The sequence below is a fragment of the Pleurodeles waltl genome, chromosome 5 (genome assembly GCF_031143425.1).
Source record: "Pleurodeles waltl isolate 20211129_DDA chromosome 5, aPleWal1.hap1.20221129, whole genome shotgun sequence".
Classification (NCBI taxonomy): domain Eukaryota; kingdom Metazoa; phylum Chordata; class Amphibia; order Caudata; family Salamandridae; genus Pleurodeles; species Pleurodeles waltl.
In genome coordinates, this window is record NC_090444.1 from 1,471,791,819 (window position 1) to 1,471,814,787 (window position 22,969).

At 51.9% G+C, this 22,969-nt stretch overlaps 1 protein-coding gene across 1 annotated transcript in view; it reads left to right on the forward strand.

Annotated features, from left to right (window-relative positions):
- LGSN (lengsin, lens protein with glutamine synthetase domain) overlaps positions 1 to 22,969 on the forward strand; it is a 217,141-nt gene that overhangs the window by 138,465 nt on the left and 55,707 nt on the right. The gene's annotated exons all lie outside the window — the stretch shown is intronic.

A 22,969-nucleotide genomic window follows, 5' to 3' on the forward strand; every position in this document is an offset into this window, starting at 1 on the left:
CACAAAACACCACACACCACTACACATCAACACTTACACCACCCCACACATCACCCACACCACCCCATGTCACGCCAAAGACATCCCCGGTTTACCGAGGAGGAGCTCAGGGTCATGGTGGAGGAAATCCTACGGGTAGAGCCACAGCTATTTGGCTCACAGGTGCAGCACACATCCATAGCCAGGAAGATGGAGCTATGGCAAAGAATCGTGGACAGGGTCAACGCTGTGGGACAGCATCCAAGAAATCGGGAGGACATGAGGAAGAGGTGGAACGACCTACGGGGGAAGGTGCGTTCAGTGTTCTCCAGGCACACGTCGCGGTACAGCGGACTGGCGGCGGACCCCCACCTCCTCCCCCACAACTAACAACATGGGAGGAGCAAATCTTGACCATCATGCATCCAGATGGCCTTGGAGGAGTCGGTGGAGGAATGGACACTGGTAAGTCAAATCTCAACTATCATATCCCCCACCCTACCTGCATGCTAACACACACCCCCACCCTCACCCCCTCCCCTAACACTCACACTCCTCACTAATGTCCTAATAACACAATCCACTCATCCCAACACCAAGCCCTGCATGACACAACTAAGCATGGTCACCCCTCACCAAAGCATGCTCATTGCACATACCCAGAACATTCCCCTAACCATCATCACACAAACCCACACACAGGAATGCTTGCACTGGGGTACACAAACACCCACCCATTGCACACCATTACACACACACATGCAATAATCATGCTCTTATTTCCCTGCAGGACCACTAAGGAACGTCACCACACCGGAGTGTCCAGACAACTCCACTCACCCACAGAAGAGGCCCACAGTGACGACAGCAGCTCTGCCCAACTGGATCCTGATGACCAGCCAGGACCATTGTGGGCCTCGGGACAGTCGGTACCCCTTGCACAGGCACAGCCCAACACTGACTTTCCACCCTCTGGTAACACCAGCGCAGCACCCACCCAGCGGGCCCATACCTCCATCCCCAGGACACGTCAATCAGCGGTGTGTCCACTACTACAGGGAACCCAGGATAACCCACCACCCCAACAACAGGGACCTGGGGGCAGTGGTAGTGGGCACACAGTCCAGGGGACGGAGGCACAGGAACACAGGGGAACTGGGAGGGCTGCTGTGCGACAGGGGGCAGACAGGCCAAGGGAACCCACTCTCCACAAGGCCCTCTCCTCCATCATGGGAGCATACCACCACTCCCAGGAGACGATGGCGACGGTCCTGGACAAGTTTCAGGAGACCCAGCGCCTGCAGGAGGAGCAGTATTTGGGGTTCAGGGAGGAACTAAAATCCATCAATTCCACCCTGGGCACCATTGTAGGGGTGCTGAAGGAACTCATCAACACCAGGAGGGACACTGTGGCACAACAAGGGGCCCCTGACACTAGCCTGGAAGATGAACTGCCCACCACCTCTGCCGGCACTAGTGGACAGGAGGCACCGCCACAGGACCACCACACCAACACCCCACCCCCTGCAGAGGGAGAACCACCCCGCAAACGGTCCCTCAGATCCAGGACAAAGACAGAGAACGATGCCAAGACCCCCACCAAGAAATGAGACCACCTTGATTGTCATCCATTTGTCCTACCTTGTCACCCTGTCCATCCTTAAACTGCCCCAGCTCCACTTCCTATGCCCCTTTGGACAATGCACCTGTGAGACTAATAGACTGGACTCTGCCATGGACATTCCTCCACCGTCCCCCATCACCATATTACTACCCCCCTCCATATTTGGGCACTTAAATAAACACCCTTGAACCACAAAACAATCTGGAGTCAGTCTGTGATTTGGTAAAAAAGTATAATCAATGACAGTGTCAAAATGCGTTTCCAATTGTAAAGCCAACATACCTATGTCACACATCACAAGTCCTTGAAGTATGCAAGCAGGTGACACACATTGGTAACCACACCTGTGAAACCGTAATGGAAAGGTACAACTCAGTGACCTAATACTGCTATGAAATGACAGACAGGATAGTGGTAGAAGTGTGAAAGTGAATGTAATGGTAAAAAGAAAACTGTACTCACCTGTGTGTCACTGGAAATATTGCTGGATGACTGACTCCCTGTTGTCTATGTCTTCTTCCTCAGTGTCCTCCTCATCACTGTCCACAGCCTCCACAGGCTCCACAGCTGCCACAACACCGTCATCCGGACCATCCTCCTGCAGAAAAGGCACCCGGCGTCGCAAAGCAAGATTGTGAAGCATCGAGCAGGCGATGATGATCTGGCACACCTTCTTCAGGGAGTAGAATAGGGAACCACCTGTCATATGGAGGCACCTGAACCTGGCCTTCAGGAGGCCGAAGGTGCGTTCGATTACCCTCCTAGTCCGCCCATGGGCCTCATTGTAGCGTTCCTCTGCCCTGGTCCTGGGATTCCTTACTGGGGTCAATAGCTAGGACAGGTTGGGGTAACCAGAGTCCCCTAATAGCCACACAGGGTGCCTCTGGAGTTGACCCATCATATAAGGGATGCTGCTATTCCGCAGGATGTAGGCGTCATGCACTGAGCCAGGGAACATAGCATTTACCTGCGAGATGTACTGGTCTGCCAAACAGACGATCTGTACATTCATCGAATGATAACTCTTCCTGTTCCTGTACACCTCTTCACTCCTGTGGGGGGGGGAACCAAAGCTACATGGGTCCCATTAATAGCACCTATGATGTTGGGGATATGTCCAAGGGCATAGAAGTCACCTTTAACAGTAGCCAAATCCTCCACCTGAGGGAAAACGATGTAGCTCCTTACGTGTTTCAGCAGGGCAGACAACACTCTGGACAACACGTTGGAAAACAAAGGCTGGGACATCCCTGATGCCATGGCCACTGTAGTCTGAAAAGACCCACTTGCAAGGAAATGGAGCACTGACAGCACCTGCACGTCAGGGGGGATTCCTGTGGGATGGTGGATTGCTGACATCAGGTCTGGCTCCAACTGGGTACATAGTTCCTGGATAGTGGCACAGTCAAACCTGTAGGTGATGATCAAATGTCGCTCCTCCATTGTCAACAGGTCCACCAGCGGTCGGTACACCGGAGGATTCCGCCATCTTCTCAAAAGTCCCAGCTGACGGTGCCTAGGAAGGACAACAGCGACCACAGACTCAACAAAATCCCAGGTATGTACCCACAGATACACAGAACACGACACCAAAGACAAAAATCTTCCTGTATGTGTGTCGAGTGTAGGCCTAGGTATGTGTGACGCAGTAGTAAATGAAGCCATGTGGGCCCATGAAATGTCAGCTGCCTGACCTCTAAACTGGGACAATGGGGTGTGAGGTAACTGCGCTGGCGTTGTACACCGTCGCTGTAGGCGGTCGTAGACCGAGGCGCAATGCTGCATTGGTTAACATTGGACCCTATGGGTCCCAGGAGCCAATGATGAATTGCGCCGGCGGTGATGATACGCACCGCCGCGGACGTCACCGCCGCGGATGTGACCGCCATTTTCTATCTGTTGAATCACTCAATACCTGATCTTCGACAGGAGAGGACCTATACTGCAAGTGCTGCTGTGACCTCGGTCTGGAAGAGACAATGGCTGCTGCGTCTGGGGAAAGGGCCCCTGCCTTCACTGCTCAGGAGTTGGAGAAGCTAGTAGACGGGGTCCTCCCCCAGTACACGCTACTCTACGGTCCTCCAGACCAACAGGTAAGTACCCAGGGAGTACGTTGTATGGGCTATGCCTGTGTGGAGAGGGCTGGTTGTAAGAGGGAAGGGGGCAGAGTTCAGGGAACATGAATGAGTGTGAATGCATGTGCCACATGGCAAGGGCAGGGATGTGGGCCACTCACTTTGACGGCGCAGTTGGTAATGACTTCTCTTCTTCCCCTGTGCATGTCATGTAGGTCAGCGCCCACCAGAAGAAGGACATTTAGCGTGCCATCGCCAAGGACGTCCGGACCCTGGGGGTCCACCAGAGGCGGGGCACCCACTGCCGTAAAAGATGGGAGGACATTCACCGCTGGAGCAAGAAGACGGCGGAGGCTCAGCTGGGGATGGCCTCCCAACGTGGGAGGGGTGCCCGTCGCACCATGACCCCCCTGATGTTCCAGATCCTGGCGGTGGCCTACCCGGAGTTGGATGGGCGCTTGAGGGCATCACAGAAGACACAAGGGGGTGAGTACACCATCATTCTGGGGACTTTGCGCGCAGTTGAGGGGTCTGGGTGGGGGAGGAGGGCTGTGGGTTTCCCTAGGCCGACTTCCGTAGGCTAGGCCCCTCCGTAATGCATGCCATGTGCCACTCCACCCCACCTCAGTAGAGTGCCAAGTACAGGTATACATGCCCCTGTGGCATCCATGTGTGCAGATGTCCACCATAGCGATGTAGGCCAGATCCCAGGAATTGCAGCTGTAGAGGCCTAGAGCGCGGCGTAGTGCAGAGTGCTGCTGTGTCTGTATTGTCCGCCAACTGTAGCGGTAAGCCATGCACTCAAACTCTTTTTCTTCTGTCACCCCCCCCCCCCCCCCTTTCTGTGGTCTCCCTGTTCTTTTGTGCATCAGCATCATCAGGCGGAGGTACAGTGGCACCGGAGCACGAGGGAGCTGCATCCCACATGGCCATGGAGGGCCACACCACGGACTCAGAATGCACCAGTGGGACGGAGGGCGAGGGGAGCTTCACGTCGGTCACAGGATCACCAAACAGCGACACGGACTCGTCCGCCGATGGGAGCTCCCTTGTCGTGGCGGCACCATCTGTGCCCACCACTTCTACAGGTACAGCTGCCACCTCCCCTACCAGCACCGCCCTCCCAGCAGCCCCTCAGTGTTCGCCTCGTGCCCGCTCACCCAGGAGGGTGGGCATCACCTTCGCCCCAGGCACCTCAGCCCCTGCCCCTGTCACCCCTGCTGCCCTCAGTGAGGAGGCCATTGACCTCCTCAGGTCACTCACTGTTGGGCAGTCTACCATTGTGAATGCCATCCAGAGTATAGAAAGGGAGTTGCAACACGGTAATGCATTCCTGGAGGGCATTTATTCTGGTCAGGCTGCCCTTCATCGAACCCTGCAATCTCTGGCCTCAGCACTGATAGCAGCCATTGTCCCTGTGTCTAGCCTCCCCCCTCTAACTTCCTCCACCCAGACCCAATCCCCTGTAACTCAGCCTATCCCAAGCACACCATCAGACAAGCATGCATACACCTCAACACACAAAAGTAGCTCAGGCAAACATAGGCACCACACATCCCACAGGCACTCACACAAGCATCACACACATACAGACACAGCAACATCCACTGCCTCCACTGTGTCCCCCTCCTCGTCGTCTCCCTCCTCCCTCCCAGTCTCGTCTACACTCTCACCTGCATGCAGTACATCTACAGGCACTAGGACTCGCACCAGAACACCCAGCACCACACCCCGCTCACCTGCACTCACCACCCCCACTACCATTTACACGTCCCCTGTGTCTTCTCCCAGTTTGTCTGTGAAGCCCCCTCCCAAAGTAAACAAACGCGGGCACCCACACACCCAACATCCATCCACCTCACAACAGCCTCCAGTACCTGCACCTGCACACAAAACACCTAGAGTGACACCTCCTACAACCACCTCCTCTTCCTCCACTCCCAGACCCCCTCCAGCTACCCATCCCAGTGTTCGTCAGAAACTCTCCCTCAGCAACGTTGACCTCTTTGCCCCCACCCCCACCCCTCCAATTCATAAGCCACGTAGTAGCGCCTCAGCCAAAAAGACTCCAGTACCAGTAGTGCGTGTTCAAGGTGTGTGGAGTGCACCGGCCACCAAGGCAGGCAGTGTGACACAGAGCCAAAGCACTGCCAGTCCACCCCCTGTAAAGCATCTCAAGTTGGAAAGTGGCCGACGGGACAGGGTGAAGACTCCTGGTGGAAAAACTGCTCACAAGCGTCCAGGGGGATTGCAGAGTCAGCTGTGACTCCTCCAAAGGTTGTGAAGTGCCAGAAGAAGTCTGCGCAGTCTGGTAAGAGCAGCACGGTGGAGGAGGGCGCCATCCTCCCCAGCGGACGGGACGCCACCGCCAGCACCGTCGTCACTGGTCAGGAGACCACCGCCCGAGTCAGTGCCCAGGAGGGCAGGAGTATCGTCACTGGTCAGGAGACCACCGCCGGAGTCAGTGCCCAGGAGGGCAGGAGTATCGTCACTGGTCAGGAGACCACCGCCGGAGTCAGTGCAAAGGAGGGCCCCGGCAGCCACAGCTCCGCTGGGCAATGAGGGACCGTCATGCCACACACCAATGCACAGGTCAGAGACCGCCATGGCAAAGCACCGCTGAACAGGGCAGAGCACCGCTGAAGAATGAAAACACCGCCACATCAAGCATCGTTATCCCATGTACAGCTGGGACAGTGATGGAACAGGAAGCGTCACGGGGAGCCTGATGCAGTGTGGGCACCATTCCCCGTCCAGAACCAGTGGAGACATGCATCCACTCCATCTGTCCTTAACAGGATGAAGCACTCTGGGCACCAGTCCACCTCCAGAACCAGTGGAGACTTTCATCCACTTGAGAGACTGTGGCTTTGCACTCCCCAGGATGGAACAGTGGGCAACCCACCCACTGTAGAGACTTGAGAGACTGTGGCTTTGCACTCCCCAGGATGGAACTGTGGGCAACCCAACCACTGTAGAGACTTGAGAGACTGTGGCTTTGCACTCCCCAGGATGGAACAGTGGGCAACCCAACCACTGTAGAGACTTGAGAGACTGTGGCTTTGCACTCCCCAGGATGGAACAGTGGGCAAACCAACCACTGTAGAGACTTGAGAGACTGTGGCTTTGCACTCCCCAGGATGGAACAGTGGGCAAACCAACCACTGTAGAGACTTGAGAGACTGTGGCTTTGCACTCCCAGGATGGAACAGTGGGCAACCCACCCACTGTAGAGACTTGAGAGACTGTGGCTTTGCACTCCCCAGGATGGAACAGTGGGCAACCCACCCACTGTAGAGACTTGAGAGACTGTGGCTTTGCACCCCCCCAGGATGGAACAGTGGGCAACCCAACCACTGTAGAGACTTGAGAGACTGTGGCTTTGCACTCCCCAGGATGGAACAGTGGGCAACCCACCCACTGTAGAGACTTGAGAGACTGTGGCTTTGCACTCCCCAGGATGGAACAGTGGGCAACCCACCCACTGTAGAGACTTAAGGGCCTGTGGCTTTGCAGTCCCCAGGATGGAACAGTGGGCAAACCAACCACTGTAGAGACTTGAGAGACTATGGCTTTGCACTCCCCAGGATGGAACAGTGGGCAACCCACCCACTGTAGAGACTTGTGAGACTGTGGCTTTGCACTCCCCAGGATGGAACAGTGGGCATGGAGCCCTGTCGTAGATCTGGCGTGGTACTGTCATCCGGCTGAGGTGCCCCCTCCTTCCCTTCCCCCTGAGGTGCCTGTTGTATTTCTATCTGATGCCCCAGCAGTGTTCTCTCCGTTTGTGGACAGGTATCTAATGTGGGCCTCGCTCATGCATTTTTGGCCCAGTGGTGCACGGACATTGATATGTGCATACCTGCACTACTTCTCAGAATGTATAAGAGCTGGAATGTGTATATATATCTGTATATATTTGGTAACTGTATTTTGATACATTACAATTTTTGAATGGATTTCCTTTGGTCTTTGCATTCTTCCGGGGGGGTTGGGGGTTGTCCCTGTGATTTGGGAAATGCATTGGTGTGTGTGTTGTAATGTGCGAGGGTGAGGGTGGGGGTGGGGGTGTTGCATGTGTGTCCGTGACTTTTGCCTCCGCCCTCCCCTATGTCGTAGGTGCTGTACTCACCGTTGTCTTCGGTGCCGCCGTTGCTGGTGTTCATAAATGAGCAGGAAGACAAGGGCAGGTAGGATTTGTAATTCCGGCTCCATGGTGTCCTCCTTCCTCGTGGGATGTGTAGAAGGTGAGCGTTTTCCCATTGCAAAAGCTGTTTCCGCTGTGTTTTTATCCACAGTGAATCCGCCCCGGAAAAGGTGGCGGATTGGCAGGTTGTGATACTTTGGGCGGTACATTGTCTTCCGCCTGTCTGTTGGCGGTGACCGCCGCGCTGCTTGTCTGTACCGCCGTGGCGGTCGGAGTGTTAAAGTGGCTGTCTATGTTGGCGGTTTCTGCCACGGTCATGATTCCTTTTTTTGTTCCGCCAGCCTGTTTGCGGTATTACCGCCGCTTTAACACCGTCCGCCAGGGTTGTAATGACCACCTTATTCACAAGGCCATTTAAACAACTTCCTAAAAATCTTTCAAATCTACCCCTTGGTTCAATAAAGAGTGCCGCTTGGCTAATGTGCTTCTCCTTAAGGAAATCAAAGATCATCACTCTGTAGCTGTTCGCTCCACTTCTCTTTCCTATAAACAGACCCTTGGAAATAAACAGCAAAAAATAGGATAAAATCATCTAGCATGATTTGTTTGAAACCACTCAGGGTAAGCAAGGGATGCTGTTTTGATGAATTGCCACTCTAGGCTCTAATGGGGCTTACAGTTCAACTGATCCTTTCATTTCTCCGCTGGTCTGGGTTAACCATTTCTGGAAACTTTATGCTGAAGTGCAATGTGAGCAGACTTTTTAAACTCTCTTGAAGCCCCATCGGAAGACCAGCTTTTTTTCTTACTTTCAGACACAAGGTTGGTCATTGACACTATTCCTGGCGATCTCTACATATATGAAAATAATATTCGGGCACCATATATTAATTGTCTTTCCAACAGCATCCTTAAAGGTGCTGAAATTCCTACTACTTGGGCTGGGGTCCACATTATTCCCATCTTTAACCGGTTCTGTGCCTTGGACGAGATGATCTCGTCCAAGGCTACAGTTCCCCTGTGCCTTGGACGAGATCATCTCGTCCATGACACAGGGGAACTTGGGGGCGCGCTAGCGTGCCCCCGTGCACCCCCCTTCCCCCCCCAAGTCGGGATGGAAGGGGAAGACCTTCCCCTTCCACCCCTGACCCCCCCACCCCCCCTGTGACGTCAGCGCGCGAGCGCGCGCTGATTAGTCACAGGGGCCTCCCTAGTCGCGCTGGAAGCTCTGCTTCCAGAGCGATTGAAAAAGAAATGCAAAAGCATTTCTTTTTCAATCACTTGGGAGGCCCGGAGGGGCTTCAAAGGGAAGGAAAAGTATTTCCTTCCCTTTGAAGTCCCTCCGAGGGTTTCAAAACCTATTTTGATGAGGCCAATCAGCCCCCAAGGGGGGTAGAAACCACTAGACACCAGGGATTTTTTTTATTTTTATTGTTATTGACAAAAGGGAGCGACCCCTTGGGCAAGGGTCGCTCCCAGGGGGAGCATATTTTCGGGAAGGCCTTTTGCAGAAACCTCTAAGCACCAGGGACCATTTTTTTTTTTATGTTTCATTTTTTTTTTTTTTTTGGTGGGGAGCGACCCCTTAGGCAAGGGTCGCTCCCCTTGGGGGAAAATTATATTTTGGCCATTTCTGCCCCCCTTGGGGGCAGATTGGCCTATTTTGATGAGGCCAATCTGCCCCCAAGGGGGGTAGAAACCACTAGACACCAGGGAGTTTTTTCTTTGCATGAATTTCACGCAAAGGGAGTGACCCCTTAGGCAAGGGTCGCTCCCTGGGGGGGAGGGCAATTTATTTTAGGCCATTTCTTCCCCCCTGGGGGCAGTTTGGCCGATTATTAGGCCGAACTGCCCCCGGGGGGGGCAGAACCCTCTAGGCACCAGGGCAATTTTTTTTTTTGTGTTTTTATTTTTTTTGTTGTTTCTTTTTTTAGAGATGGGGAGCGACCCATCAGGCAAGGGTCGCTCCCCTGGGGGGCAAATTGTATTTAGACCATTTCTGCCCCCCTGGGGGCAGATTGGCCGATTTTAGGTCAATCTGCCCCCAAGGGGGCAGAAACCACTAGGCACCGGGGATTTGTTTTTTGGCGCCAATGTCACTCAGGGGGAGCGACCCTAGGCAAGGGTCGCTCCCGGGGTCGGGGGTGGGGGCTGGGGGGGCAAATTTATTTTAGGCCATTTCTGCCCCCAGGGGGGGGGCAGAACCCTCAGGGCACCAGGGCAAATTTTTTTGTTGTGTTTTTTTTTGTTTGTTTTTTTCGAGATGGGGAGCGACCCATCAGGCAAGGGTCGCTCCCCTGGGGGGCAAATTATATTTAGGCCATTTCTGCCCCCCTTGGGGCAGATTGGCCGATTTTAGGTCAGTCTGCCCCCAAGGGGGCAGAAACCACTAGGCACCTGGGATTTGTTTTTTGGCGCCAATGTCACGCAGGGGGAGCGACCCCGTAGGCAAGGGCCGCTCCCGGGGGCTGGGGTGGGGGCTGGGGGGGGCAAATTTATTTTAGGCCATTTCTGCCCCCCCCCTGGGGGCAGTTCGGCCTATTATTAGGCCGAACTGCCCCCAGGGGGGGGGCAGAACCCTCAGGGCACCAGGTCAAATTTTTTTGTTGTGTTTTTTTTTTTGTTTGTTTGTTTTTTTCGAGATGGGGAGCGACCCATCAGGCAAGGGTCGCTCCCCTGGGGGGCAAATTGTATTTAGGCCACTAGGCACCTGGGATTTGTTTTTTGGCGCCAATGTCATGCAGGGGGAGCGACCCCGTAGGCAGGGTTTGTTCCCGGGCAGGGGCAGGGGGGGCTTGTGGGGTCAAATTTATTTTAGGGCATTTCCGCCCCCCCCCCCTCCCGGGCCGGCTGAGCTAGAGGCCAAACTCCAACACCTCTGTTTTCTGTGAAAAAATATGTTCTGTCCACGTTGTGTTTTGGGCCATTTCCTTTCGTGGGTGCTAGGCCTACCCACAGAAGTGAGTTACCATTTTTATCGAGAGACTTAGGGGAATGCTGGGTGGAAGGAAATGTGTGGCTCCTCTCAGATTCCAGAACTTTCTGCCACAGAAATGTGAGGAACATGTGTTTTTTTAGCCAAATTTTGAGGTTTGCAAAGGATTCTGGATAACAGAACCTGGTCCGAGCCCCGCAAGTCACCCCATCTTGGATTCCCCTAGGTCTCTAGTTTTCAGAAATGCACAGGTTTGGTAGGTTTCCATAGGTGCTGGCTGAGCTAGAGGCCAAAATCTACAGGTAGGCACTTCGCAAAAAACACCTCTGTTTTCTTCCAAAATTTTTGATGTGTCCACGTTGCGCTTTGGGGTGTTTCCTGTCGCGGGCGCTAGGCCTACCCACACAAGTGAGGTATCATTTTTATCGGGAGACTTGGGGGAACGCTGGGTGGAAGGAAATTTGTGGCTCCTCTCAGATTCCAGAACTTTCTGCCACAGAAATGTGAGGAACATGTGTTTTGTTAGCCAAATTTTGAGGTTTGCAAAGGATTCTGGGTAACAGAACCTGGTCCGAGCCCCGCAAGTCACCCCTCCTTGGATTCCCCTTGGTCTCTAGTTTTCAGAAATGCACAGGTTTGGTAGGTTTCCCTAGGTGCCGGCTGAGCTAGAGGCCAAAATCTACAGGTAGGCACTTCGCAAAAAACACCTTTGTTTTCTTCCAAAATTTTGGATGTGTCCACGTTGCGCTTTGGGGTGTTTCCTGTCGCGGGCGCTATGCCTACCCACGCAAGTGAGGTATCATTTTTATCGGGAGACTTGGGGGAACGCTGGGTGGCAGGAAATTCGTAGCTCCTCCCAGATTCCAGAACTTTCTGCCACAGAAATGTGAGGAACATGTGTTTTTTTAGCCAAATTTTGAGGTTTGCAAAGGATTCTGGGTAACAGAACCTGGTCCGAGCCCCGCAAGTCACCCCGTCTTGGATTCCCCTAGGTCTCTAGTTTTCAGAAATGCACAGGTTTGGTAGGTTTCCTTAGGTGCCGGCTGAGCTAGAGGCCAAAATCTACAGGTAGGCACTTCGCAAAAAACGCCTCTGTTTTCTTCCAAAATTTTTGATGTGTCCACGTTGCGCTTTGGGGTGTTTCCTGTCGCGGGCGCTAGGCCTACCCACACAAGTGAGGTATCATTTTTATCGGGAGACTTGGGGGAACGCTGCGTGGAAGGAAATTTGTGGCTACTCTCATATTCCAGAACTTTCTTCCACAGAAATGTGAGGAACATGTGTTTTTTTAGCCAAATTTTGAGGTTTGCAAAGGATTCTGGGTAACAGAACCTGGTCCGAACCCCGCAAGTCACCCCTCCTTGGATTCCCCTAGGTCTCTAGTTTTCAGAAATGCACAGGTTTGGTAGGTTTCCCTAGGTGCCGGCTGAGCTAGAGGCCAAAATCTACAGGTAGGCACTTCGCAAAAAACACCTCTGTTTTCTTCCAAAACTTTTGATGTGTCCACGTTGCGCTTTGGGGTGTTTCCTGTCGCGGGCGCTAGGCCTTCCCACGCAAGTGAGGTATCATTTTTATCGGGAGACTTGGGGGAACGCTGGGTGGAAGGAAATTTGTGGCTCCTCTCAGATTCCAGAACTTTCTGCCACAGAAATGTGAGGAACATGTGTTTTTTTAGCCAAATTTGGAGGTTTGCAAAGGATTCTGGGTAACAGAACCTGGTCCGAGCCCCGCAAGTCACCCCATCTTGGATTCCTCTAGGTCTCTAGTTTTCAGAAATGCACAGGTTTGGTAGGTTTCCCTAGGTGCCGGCTGAGCTACAGGCCAAAATCTACAGGTAGGCACTTCGCAAAAAACACCTCTGTTTTCTTCCAAAATTTTGGATGTGTCCACGTTGCGCTTTGGGGTGTTTCCTGTCGCGGGCGCTAGGCCTACCCACGCAAATGAGGTATCATTTGTATCGGGAGACTTGGGGGGAAAGCTGAGTGGAAGGAAATTTGTGGCTCCTCTCAGATTCCAGAACTTTCTGCCACAGAAATGTGAGGAACATGTGTTTTTTTAGCCAAATTTTGAGGTTTGCAAAGGATTCTGGGTAACAGAACCTCGTCCGAGCCCCGCAAGTCACCCCTCTTTGGATTCCCCTGGGTCTCTAGTTTTCAGAAATGCACAGGTTTGGTAGGTTTCCCTAGGTGCCAGCTGAGCTAGAGGCCAAAATCTACAGGTAGGCACTTCGCAAAAAACACCTCTGTTTTCTTCCAAAATTTTGGATGTGTCCACGTTGCGCTTTGGGGTGTTTCCTGTCGCGGGCGCTAGGCCTACCCACGCAAGTGAGGTATCATTTTTATCGGGAGACTTGGGAGAACGCTGAGTGGAAGGAAATTTGTGGCTCCTCTCAGATTCCAGAACTTTCTGCCACAGAAATGTGAGGAACATGTGTTTTTTTAGCCAAATTTTGAGGTTTGCAAAGGATTCTGGGTAACAGAACCTGGTCCGAGCCCCGCAAGTCACCCCTCCTTGGATTCCCCTAGGTCTCTAGTTTTCAGAAATGCACAGGATTGGTAGGTTTCCCTAGGTGCCGGCTGAGCTAGAGGCCAAAATCTACAGGTAGGCACTTCGCAAAAAACACCTCTGTTTTCTTCCAAAATTTTTGATGTGTCCACGTTGCGCTTTGGGGTGTTTCCTGTCGCCGGCGCTAGGCCTACCCACACAAGTGAGGTATCATTTTTATCTGGAGACTTGGGGGAACGCTGGGTGGAAGGAAATTTGTGGCTCCTCTCAGATTCCAGAACTTTCTGCCACAGAAATGTGAGGAACATGTGTTTTTTTAGCCAAATTTTGAGGTTTGCAAAGGATTCTGGGTAACAGAACCTGGTCCGAGCCCCGCAAGTCACCCCTCCTTGGATTCCCCTAGGTCTCTAGTTTTCAGAAATGCACAGGTATGGTAGGTTTCCCTAGGTGCCGGCTGAGCTAGAGGCCAAAATCTACAGGTAGACACTTCGCAAAAAACACCTCTGCTTTCTTTAAAAAAAATGGGATGTGTCCACGTTGCGTTTTGGGGCGTTTCCTGTCGCGGGCGCTAGGCCAACCCACACAAGTGAGGTATCATTTTTATCGGGAGACTTGGGGGAACATAGATTAGCAAAACAAGTGCTATTGCCCCTTGTCTTTCTCTACATTTTTTCCTTCCAAATATAGGAGAGTGTGTAAAAAAGACATCTATTTGAGAAATTCCCTATAATTCACATGCTAGTATGGTCACCCTGGAATTCAGAGATGTGCAAATAACCACTGCTCCTCAGCACCTTATCTTGTGCCCTTTTTGGAAATGTAAAGGTTTTCTTGATAGCAATTGTTTACTCTTTATATTTCAGCAAATGAATTGCTGTATACCCGGTATAGAATGAAAACGCACTGCAGGGTGCAGCTCATTTATTGGCTCTGGGTTCCTCGGGTTCTTGATGAACCTACAAGCCCTATATATCCCCGCAACCAGAGGAGTCCAGCAGACGTAACAGTATATTGCTTTCCATAATCTGACATTGCAGGGAAAAGTTACAGAGTAAAACGTAGAGAAAAATTGATGTTTTTTTCACCTCAATTTCAATATTTTTCTTTTTCAGCTGTTATTTTCTGTAGGAAACCCTTGTAGGATCTACACAAATGACCCCTTGCTGAATTCAGAATTTTGTCTACTTTTCAGAAATGGTTAGGTTTCTGGGATCCAGCATTGGTTTCATGCCCATTCCTGTCACTGACTGGAAGGAGGCTGAAAGCACAAAAAGGGGGTATGCCCCAGTAAAATGCCAAAATTGTGTTGAAAAATTTGGTTTTCTGATTCAAGTCTGCCTGTTCCTGAAAGCTAGGAAGCTGCTGAGTTTAGCACTGCAAACCCTTTGTTGATGCCATTTTCAGGGGGAAATCCACAAGCCTTCTTCTGCAGCCACTTTTTCCATTTTTTTTTGAAAAAAACGAAATGTTCACTGAATTTTGGCCAATTCCTTGGCCTCCTTCAAGGGAACCCACAAAGTCTGGGTACCTCTAGAATCCCTAGGATGTTGGAAAAAAAGGACGCAAATTTGGCTTGGTTAGCTTATGTGGACAAAAAGTTATGAGGGCCTAAGCGCGAACTGCCCCAAATAGGCAAAAAAAGGCCTGGCACAGGAGGGGGAAAAGGCCTGGCAGCGAAGGGGTTAAAAAAGGTGACAAGAGCACCCCACAAAACTACAGACCCATAAGCCTTATAAACAAACCTCCAGAGAATATTCTGTTCCCAGCTCCTCACCAAAATCCAAGATTGTATTGATGAAACTCAGATGCTATCTTCTTTCATGGCACGTTTTCGGCACAAGATTAGCACTGTTGATCAAGTATTGTGCTTTTCTTAACTCCTGAAAATGCATTCTTCTCATGAAAGATCATCTTTAGGTGGCCCTGGTCGATCTTCAGCTGCCTTTTACCTCATCCCAAGAGAGTCCTTTGGGAAGTTCTTAATGCCCTGGGAATGCCTCCTGCCTTCTTAGACACCCTCATCAGGCTGGATCGATAAAATTATTGCCGGGTTAGGTGGGGCCCCAGGAACGAATTGACAAAGCCTATTCCTGCACATAGGTGTTGTCCATCAAGGGTGCATGCGTGTGCCTACCCTTTTTCCCTCTTCAATAATGGAGTTGTCAGCTACCTTAACTTGGGAATCACTGACGCCCTAAAGTTGAGTGGAATAGAAATCCCAGCTTGCCTCTTCACTGATAGCACCCTTCATCTTTTCAGGATCCCATCTCGGCTACAAAATCTCTTATCTATTTTTAAGGAACTTTTTTTTAGCCTTAGCCCTTTGCAAATAGTTCAAATAGTTCAAATCTTTGATCACTTGGGGGTCAGGATCTCCAACTCCATGTCTTGGTCTTCTCCAATTCTCAAATCCAGGCTCATTATCCCCCACAACTCTGCTGCCATCCTGAAAATTTACAAATCCTCCCATTCACAGGCAGTTCCCCTCCGCACTTAATGTTTATAGGGCCAAAAGATCAAACAACAGTGCCATATGGTGTGGAGTTGTGGGGGATCTTCAATCTTAGGCTGCTACAAGTCAAGGAGATGAAGCTCATTTGGTCCTTGTTAAATCTAACCCAGTCTGTACCGGGCATTCCTTTATTAATTGATACTACTCACATAAGCATTGAAGATTGTGCTGTTCTCAAACTACTCTTATATTGGGTGAGGCTTTAGTCCCATCCTGAATTAGAATTTTATAAAAGGGATCTATTAGAAATCAAGAACCTTGACACAGGGATAAAAACCTAAGTGGTTTTCGCATAAAAATGATTGGTGTGCAAAGCTAGGTCTGCAGTCAATTTACACCTCCATGGAGCCCATTATTTCAAATTCTAAAATGCTTCTAGTCAGAACATTGATCTCAGACGATAAATGATTCATCCTTTATGTCTTCATTTGGGCTTAGACTGTTAACTGGTAGCCCAGGGATTTTCATCCATGACCCTTTTTTAGCCTTCATTATCAGCAGATTCTAGCTTGCGGCTTGGTTTATTCGCTCTAGACTTTACTCACAGATATAACATCCCCTTTGTGAACAATACTTTTATCCGTTTCTCTTATTCCTTGGTTCCTCTAACCTGTTCTTCCTATCATCTCTTGTTATATTCTATTCCTACATTATGGACTGGACCTTGGTCATTTACTTTGACTAGATGCTGTACTTTGATATATTTATGTTTTGATAAATTATTTACTTTTGCTTTTTATCCATCTTGGATTTTCTTATGTGGTCACTTTTACTTTACATATGTTGTATAAAGTTGTATACTTTAAACGTTTAATTATCTAAGGCCCTTTGTATTGGTCTGGTCTACTGAACCTATATTTGTTTGTTCATATGCTACATGTTTAGACCGTGATGTGCAATTTAAACTGATCATGATGTTTTATTATTCCGTTTTTATTTGATTATCTATTATGTTGTTTCCTCACGGTCTGTTGCATGAGATACCAGGATTTGAATCTTCAACCTACAGAGTGATAGTCCATGAGATTTACCAGCAGGTCAGAAGTGACTCTGTTCTGCTGTGTATTAAAACATACCTATAACATTAGAATCAAACATCTTGCTAGTGTGACACTTTCAAGTCTTTATTTGGAGACACCATTTCAATAACAGTCTCTCTCTCTCTCTCTCTCTCTCTCTCTCTTCCATACCATTATGCGATGGAAGAGAAAGAGATACATGACCGCTGGGGAGCCTGAAACCCCCCCCCCCAGTCCTAGCCGGCTCCCGATGTCCTGGGAGAGCCAGCATTTTTCCCGCAAGCAGGGAGCTGCTTGAAATAGCAGCTTGCTTGCAGAAGCAATGTTTTCATATGTTTTCCTGCACGCATATTTGCATGCAGGGAAACAGATTAATACTCTGCTTTCCACAATCTGGAGCTGTTTGACAGCTCTTGCTTGCTGAGAGCGTAGTTATGTTTGCTTTTGCTTGGTGAGCGCTGTCAGCGCCCACCAAGTAAAACCAAATAACTATGTCCCAGAGTGCCCCCCTCCAACATTGTATTAGCCTCGTGAAGTGGTGGGCACTAGGCATCTGCAATAGACCCCCTTCTTTCTTTTATTTGGGCCCTGGGGAGATAGTGGTCCCTTGGGGCCGGGGTACGCAATGGACCCCCTTTATTTATTTATTTTAGCCCCAGGGAGGTTGTTGTCCCTGGGGCTGTGGGGGGCCCTCAGGGTACCCCTGCATACAATTCAATATTTTCCACATGGAGGTGGCGGTCCCCAGGGCTGTGGGGGGCATGCAGCTTCCCTCATACAATGCTATATTTGCCCGGGGGGCTGGCGGTCCCCGAGGGTGCTGGGGGGGCTGGAAGGTCCCCGCATACAATTCAATATTTGCCCCGGGGAGGTGGACCCCGGGTCTGCAGGGGGCTGTGCACCTCACAGCATACAGATTTAATTTAACCCCTCTGAGGTGGTGGTCCCCAGGGCTTTGGGCCTCCCCCACTTTAAACCATTGTTTTGCTATGGGATTAGTGGGCCCGAGGGCTGCATGGGGGCTGTGCAGCCCCCCACATTATTCCTTCTGATTGCCCCATGGAGGTAGCGGTCCCTGGGGATAAAAGAACCTCTAGGAGGGTGGCCCATGCACCCCCTTCCTTTTTCAATACCCCAAGTACCTGGCCCACCTGTGGGCTTCATTAATTATTTATTTTTAAATTTTCACAGGCTCTGCAGATTTGCTGCGACTTGTGGCAAAATATTAAACGGCTTTTTTCTGGGACCCCAGTACTAGAGCTAAGTGGTCAGGGTGTCCCTAACCCAGCCCCTTTTTTAAAATTGTTTTTCATGGGACTCAGCTGAAGCCGGATCTAAGTCCCAAGATGGCTGCCAACACTCTCTGGTTGAACTGTTGGCAGCCAATAAGAGCTCTGCATTTCCCTGATTGAGCTTGTTATTGTTCGCAAATCCTTTATGACTCTAGATATCTATATTTCTTTTTCTTTTAATATCTCAAAAACTACTGAACTGACTTACATTAAACAGCAAAAAGCACTCTTTCTGGACTGAGAACTACCTTTCTCCCAAATTTGGTGTAATTTGGTCCAGTGTTTCAGGATGTAGTTGTGTCTAAAATCTTTACGGGAATTATAATAGGAAACACACTTGTTTTGACTCCCCCACCTTTTATCAGCCCCTGCTCAGCCCCTGCTTTACAGATCATCCCGAAACATCCCATGTCCAACAAGATTCTTGGGAACAAAAAATTTCATGAAGATTCGTCTAACGCCAGCAAAGATATGGGCAAGTCAAAAGTCACTTCTTCAACGGAAACATGGCACTAACTACACCTAATGACGACCACCAGTAGGTTATATTTAGATATATGTATATTTATATATTTGTTCACATGCATCGTTGCTTAACAACCATGCAATGTGGCATCACCAAGCATTCAAAAGTTTCTTCCATAGTCATCTTTTCAAAATGTATATTGCATTCATTTCATTTCATGTATTGCACCGCCTCCATTATGTCACAGTTATAGTCCCGGGGTATGTACCTTCCACTGGATCTCACCATCACCCAAGGGTAGGTCGCTCCCCCTGCCGCTGCAGCTCCTCCAAGTTCCCGAGTTCCTGTGTTCCTGAGACCCACCTAACTGTAAGTACCCCCCTCCTCCCAGCCCCTCGCCCTGCCCCGCGCCACTCACCTTCTCTCCTGCTCCTGCTTCTTTTCCTCCTCTCTGTCTCTTCCTCCTCGCTCCCCCTCTGCAATCTTCTTCTGTGTTCTTCTGTTCTTCTCTTCTGTTCTTCTGTTCTTCCCTTCTGTTCTTCTGTGTTCTTCCGGTCTTCTGTGTTCTTCTTCTCTGTTCTTCTCGGTGCTTCTGTGTTCTTCTTCTCGGTTCTTCTCTGTTCTTCTCTGTTCTTCTCTGTTCTTCTGCTCTTCCGATCTTCTGTGCTTCTGTCTTCTGTTCTTCTGTCTTCTGTTCTTCTGTTCTTCTGTTCTTCTGGTCTTCTGGTCTTCTGGTCTTCTGGTCTTCTGTCCTTCTGGTCTTCTGTCTTCTGCTCTTCTGGTCTTCTGTTCTTCTGTCTTCTGTTCTCCTGTCTTCGGCTCTTCTACCTCCTCCGTCTTCTTCCCCCGAGCCTGCCCTCCTGCTCCTTCCTCATCCCCCTCCCTCACTCGCCTCCCCCTCTCTCACCCCTAGCTAACCCGTTCGCTATCTACCTCCCTCACTCCTCCTATCTTCCTATCTCTCTAGCTCCCTATCTCACTATCTAACTCCCCCACTCTCCACCTCCTCCTACCTACCTATCTGTCTATCTATCTATTTCCCTATCTATCGACTTCTCTATCTATTTTCTCTATCTATTTCTCTATCTCTCCCCCCCTCCCGCCACCCCCTCTACTACCTATCTCCCTATCCTCTCACTCTACCTCTCTCCCTCACCCACCTCTACAACCCCACCTCCCCTATCTTCACAACCCTACTCCTATCTCTCTCCCTAATCTCCAAACCTCCTAACACTCACCCTCCTCCACCCTAAACCCCCTCCCCCAGCTCCTCTCACTCTACCTGTCCCCCCCCTCCCTCGCGCATTCCCGCCGCGACCTCCTGCACGCCCCCGCCCCCCAGCTCCCATTCGCCCCCAGCTGACCCCTCCCCCCCCTCCTACCTCTTATGGCGGCCGCTGCGCGACTGCGCAGCGGGCGCGCACAGCGGGCACGCCGCTGGCGCGCCAGAGGCAAGCCAGAGGCAAGCCCGTCTGCGCCCGTCCGCGCCTGGCCCGCGCCCAGCGCCACGACCCCTGGTCCCCAGCTCCCCCAAGCCCCGCTGATCCGCTACGACCCCACCACCCTCCACGCCCTCAACCCAGGGCGCTCCAAAACCTGCTTCCTAGCTCACCCCAAACGCACCCATGGACCCTTCGCCTGCAACTCCTGCAAACGCATCTTCCACCACGCAACTACCACGACCACAAGCCCACGCGCCATCAACCACCTCAAGTGCATCCTGATCAACGCTCGTTCCGTCCACAAGCACGCCGTTGAACTTTGGGACCTCCTGGACTCCACAGCCCCGGACGTCGCCTTCATCACGGAGACATGGATGAACGCCTCCTCTGCTCCAGACATCGCTACCGCCATCCCCGAAGGCTACAAGATCTCCAGAAAAGTCCGCACCAACCAAGTAGGAGGAGGTGTCGCCATCATCTTCAAAGACTCCATCAGCGTCACCACCTCCACCGAAGACCCCCCCTCGCCGCTGAACACCTGCATTTTCAGATTCGCACCGACCCAAGGACCACCCTCAGAGGATCCCTCGTCTACCGTCCTCCCGGACCTCGCGCCTCTTTCAGCGACGCCATCGCCGACTTCATCTCCCCGCACGCCCTCGCCTCACCGGACTACATCCTCCTAGGCGACCTCAACTTCCATCTGGAACAAAACAACGACCCCAACACCACCACCCTGCTCGACAACCTCGCCAACCTCGGCCTCAAACAACTGGTGAACACCGCCACCCACATCGCCGGACACACGCTCGACCCTATCTTCTCCGCCAGCAAACACGTCTTCTTCAGCCACACCTCTGCCCTACACTGGACCGACCACAGCTGCGTCCACTTCACATTCCGACGCGAGACCTCCCACCTCCGCACTCAACCCACCCCTCGTCGACAGTGGAACAAGATCCCTGAAGAGCAACTCTTCTCCGCTCTCGCCGCCAACCAACCCACCCTCACCACCGACCCCAACGACGCAGCTCTCAACCTCACAAACTGGATCTCCAACTGCGCTGACAACCTTGCTCCCCTCAAACGCACGCATCGACAGACCAACACCAAAAAACCTCTCTGGTTCTCTGACACCCTCAAAGAATCAAAGAAAACTTGTCGTGCCCTTGAGAAGGCCTGGCGCAAGGACCACACCGCAGACAACATGACCGCCCTCAAGAACGCTACACGCGAACACCACCACCTGATCCGCACTGCCAAAAGGAACTTTTTCACCGACAGACTAGACAAAAACAGCCACAACAGCAGAGAACTCTTCAGCATCGTCAAAGAGTTCTCCAACCCCAGCGCCAGCGCCAACGCCGTCACGCCCTCACAGGATTTGTGCGAATCCCTCGCCACTTTCTTCCATCGCAAGATCAGCGACCTCCACGACAGCTTCGGACACCAGACCCAACCATACACCACTGAACCCGCTTCCCCGGACATCACCCTCAACAACTGGACCCACATCAACACGGAAGAAACCAAATCCATCATGAACTCTATCCACTCCGGCGCCCCTTCGGACCCCTGCCCGCACTTCATCTTTAACAAAGCCGACGACATCATCGCCCCGCACCTCCAGACCGTCATCAACTCTTCTTTTTCTTCTGCTACCTTCCCCGAATGCTGGAAGCACGCTGAAGTCAACGCCCTACTAAAGAAACCTACGGCTGACCCAAGCGACCTGAAAAACTTCCGCCCCATCTCTCTTCTACCTTTCCCAGCCAAGGTAATAGAAAAGACCGTCAACAAACAGCTGACCACCTTCCTGGAAGACAACAACCTGCTCGACCCTTCACAAACCGGATTCCGAACCAACCACAGCACGGAAACCGCCCTCATCTCAGTCACAGACGACATCAGAACCCTGATGGACAACGGTGAAACAGTCGCCCTCATTCTCCTCGACCTCTCGGCTGCCTTTGACACCGTCTGTCACCGCACCCTAATCACCCGCCTACGCTCCACCGGGATCCAAGGCCAGGCCCTGGACTGGATCGCCTCCTTCCTCGCTAACCGCTCCCAAAGAGTTTACCTCCCTCCGTTTCGCTCAGAACCCACCAAGATCATCTGCGGCGTACCTCAAGGCTCATCGCTCAGCCCGACACTCTTCAATGTCTACATGAGCCCCCTCGCCGACATCGTACGCAAGCACGACATCATCATCACCTCCTACGCCGACGACACCCAACTTGTACTCTCCCTCACCAAGGACCCCGCCAGCGCCAAGACCAACCTACAAGAGGGTATGAAGGACGTCGCAGATTGGATGAGGCTCAGCCGCCTAAAGCTGAACTCTGAAAAAACGGAAGTCCTCATCCTCGGCAACACCCCGTCCGCCTGGGACGACTCCTGGTGGCCCACGGCCCTCGGCACCGCACCGACCCCCGCAGACCACGCCCGCAACCTCGGCTTCATCTTGGACCCTCTTCTCACCATGACCAAGCAAGTCAACGCCGTGTCCTCCGCCTGCTTCCTCACTCTCCGCATGCTCCGCAAGATCTTCCGCTGGATCCCCGCCGACACCAGAAAAACCGTGACCCACGCCCTTGTCACGAGTCGCCTGGACTACGGCAACACCCTCTACGCCGGGACCACCGCCAAACTCCAAAACCGCCTGCAATGCATCCAAAACGCCTCGGCCCGCCTCATCCTCGACGTACCCCGCAACAGCCACATCTCCGCACACCTGAGACACCTGCATTGGCTCCCAGTCAGCAAAAGGATCACCTTCCGTCTTCTCACCCACGCACACAAAGCCCTCCACAACAAGGGACCGGAATACCTCAACAGACGCCTCAGCTTCTACGTCCCCACCCGCCCCCTCCGCTCCGCTGGCCTCGCACTTGCTGCCGTCCCTCGCACCCGCCGCTCCACGGCGGGTGGGAGATCTTTCTCCTTCCTGGCGGCCAAGACCTGGAACTC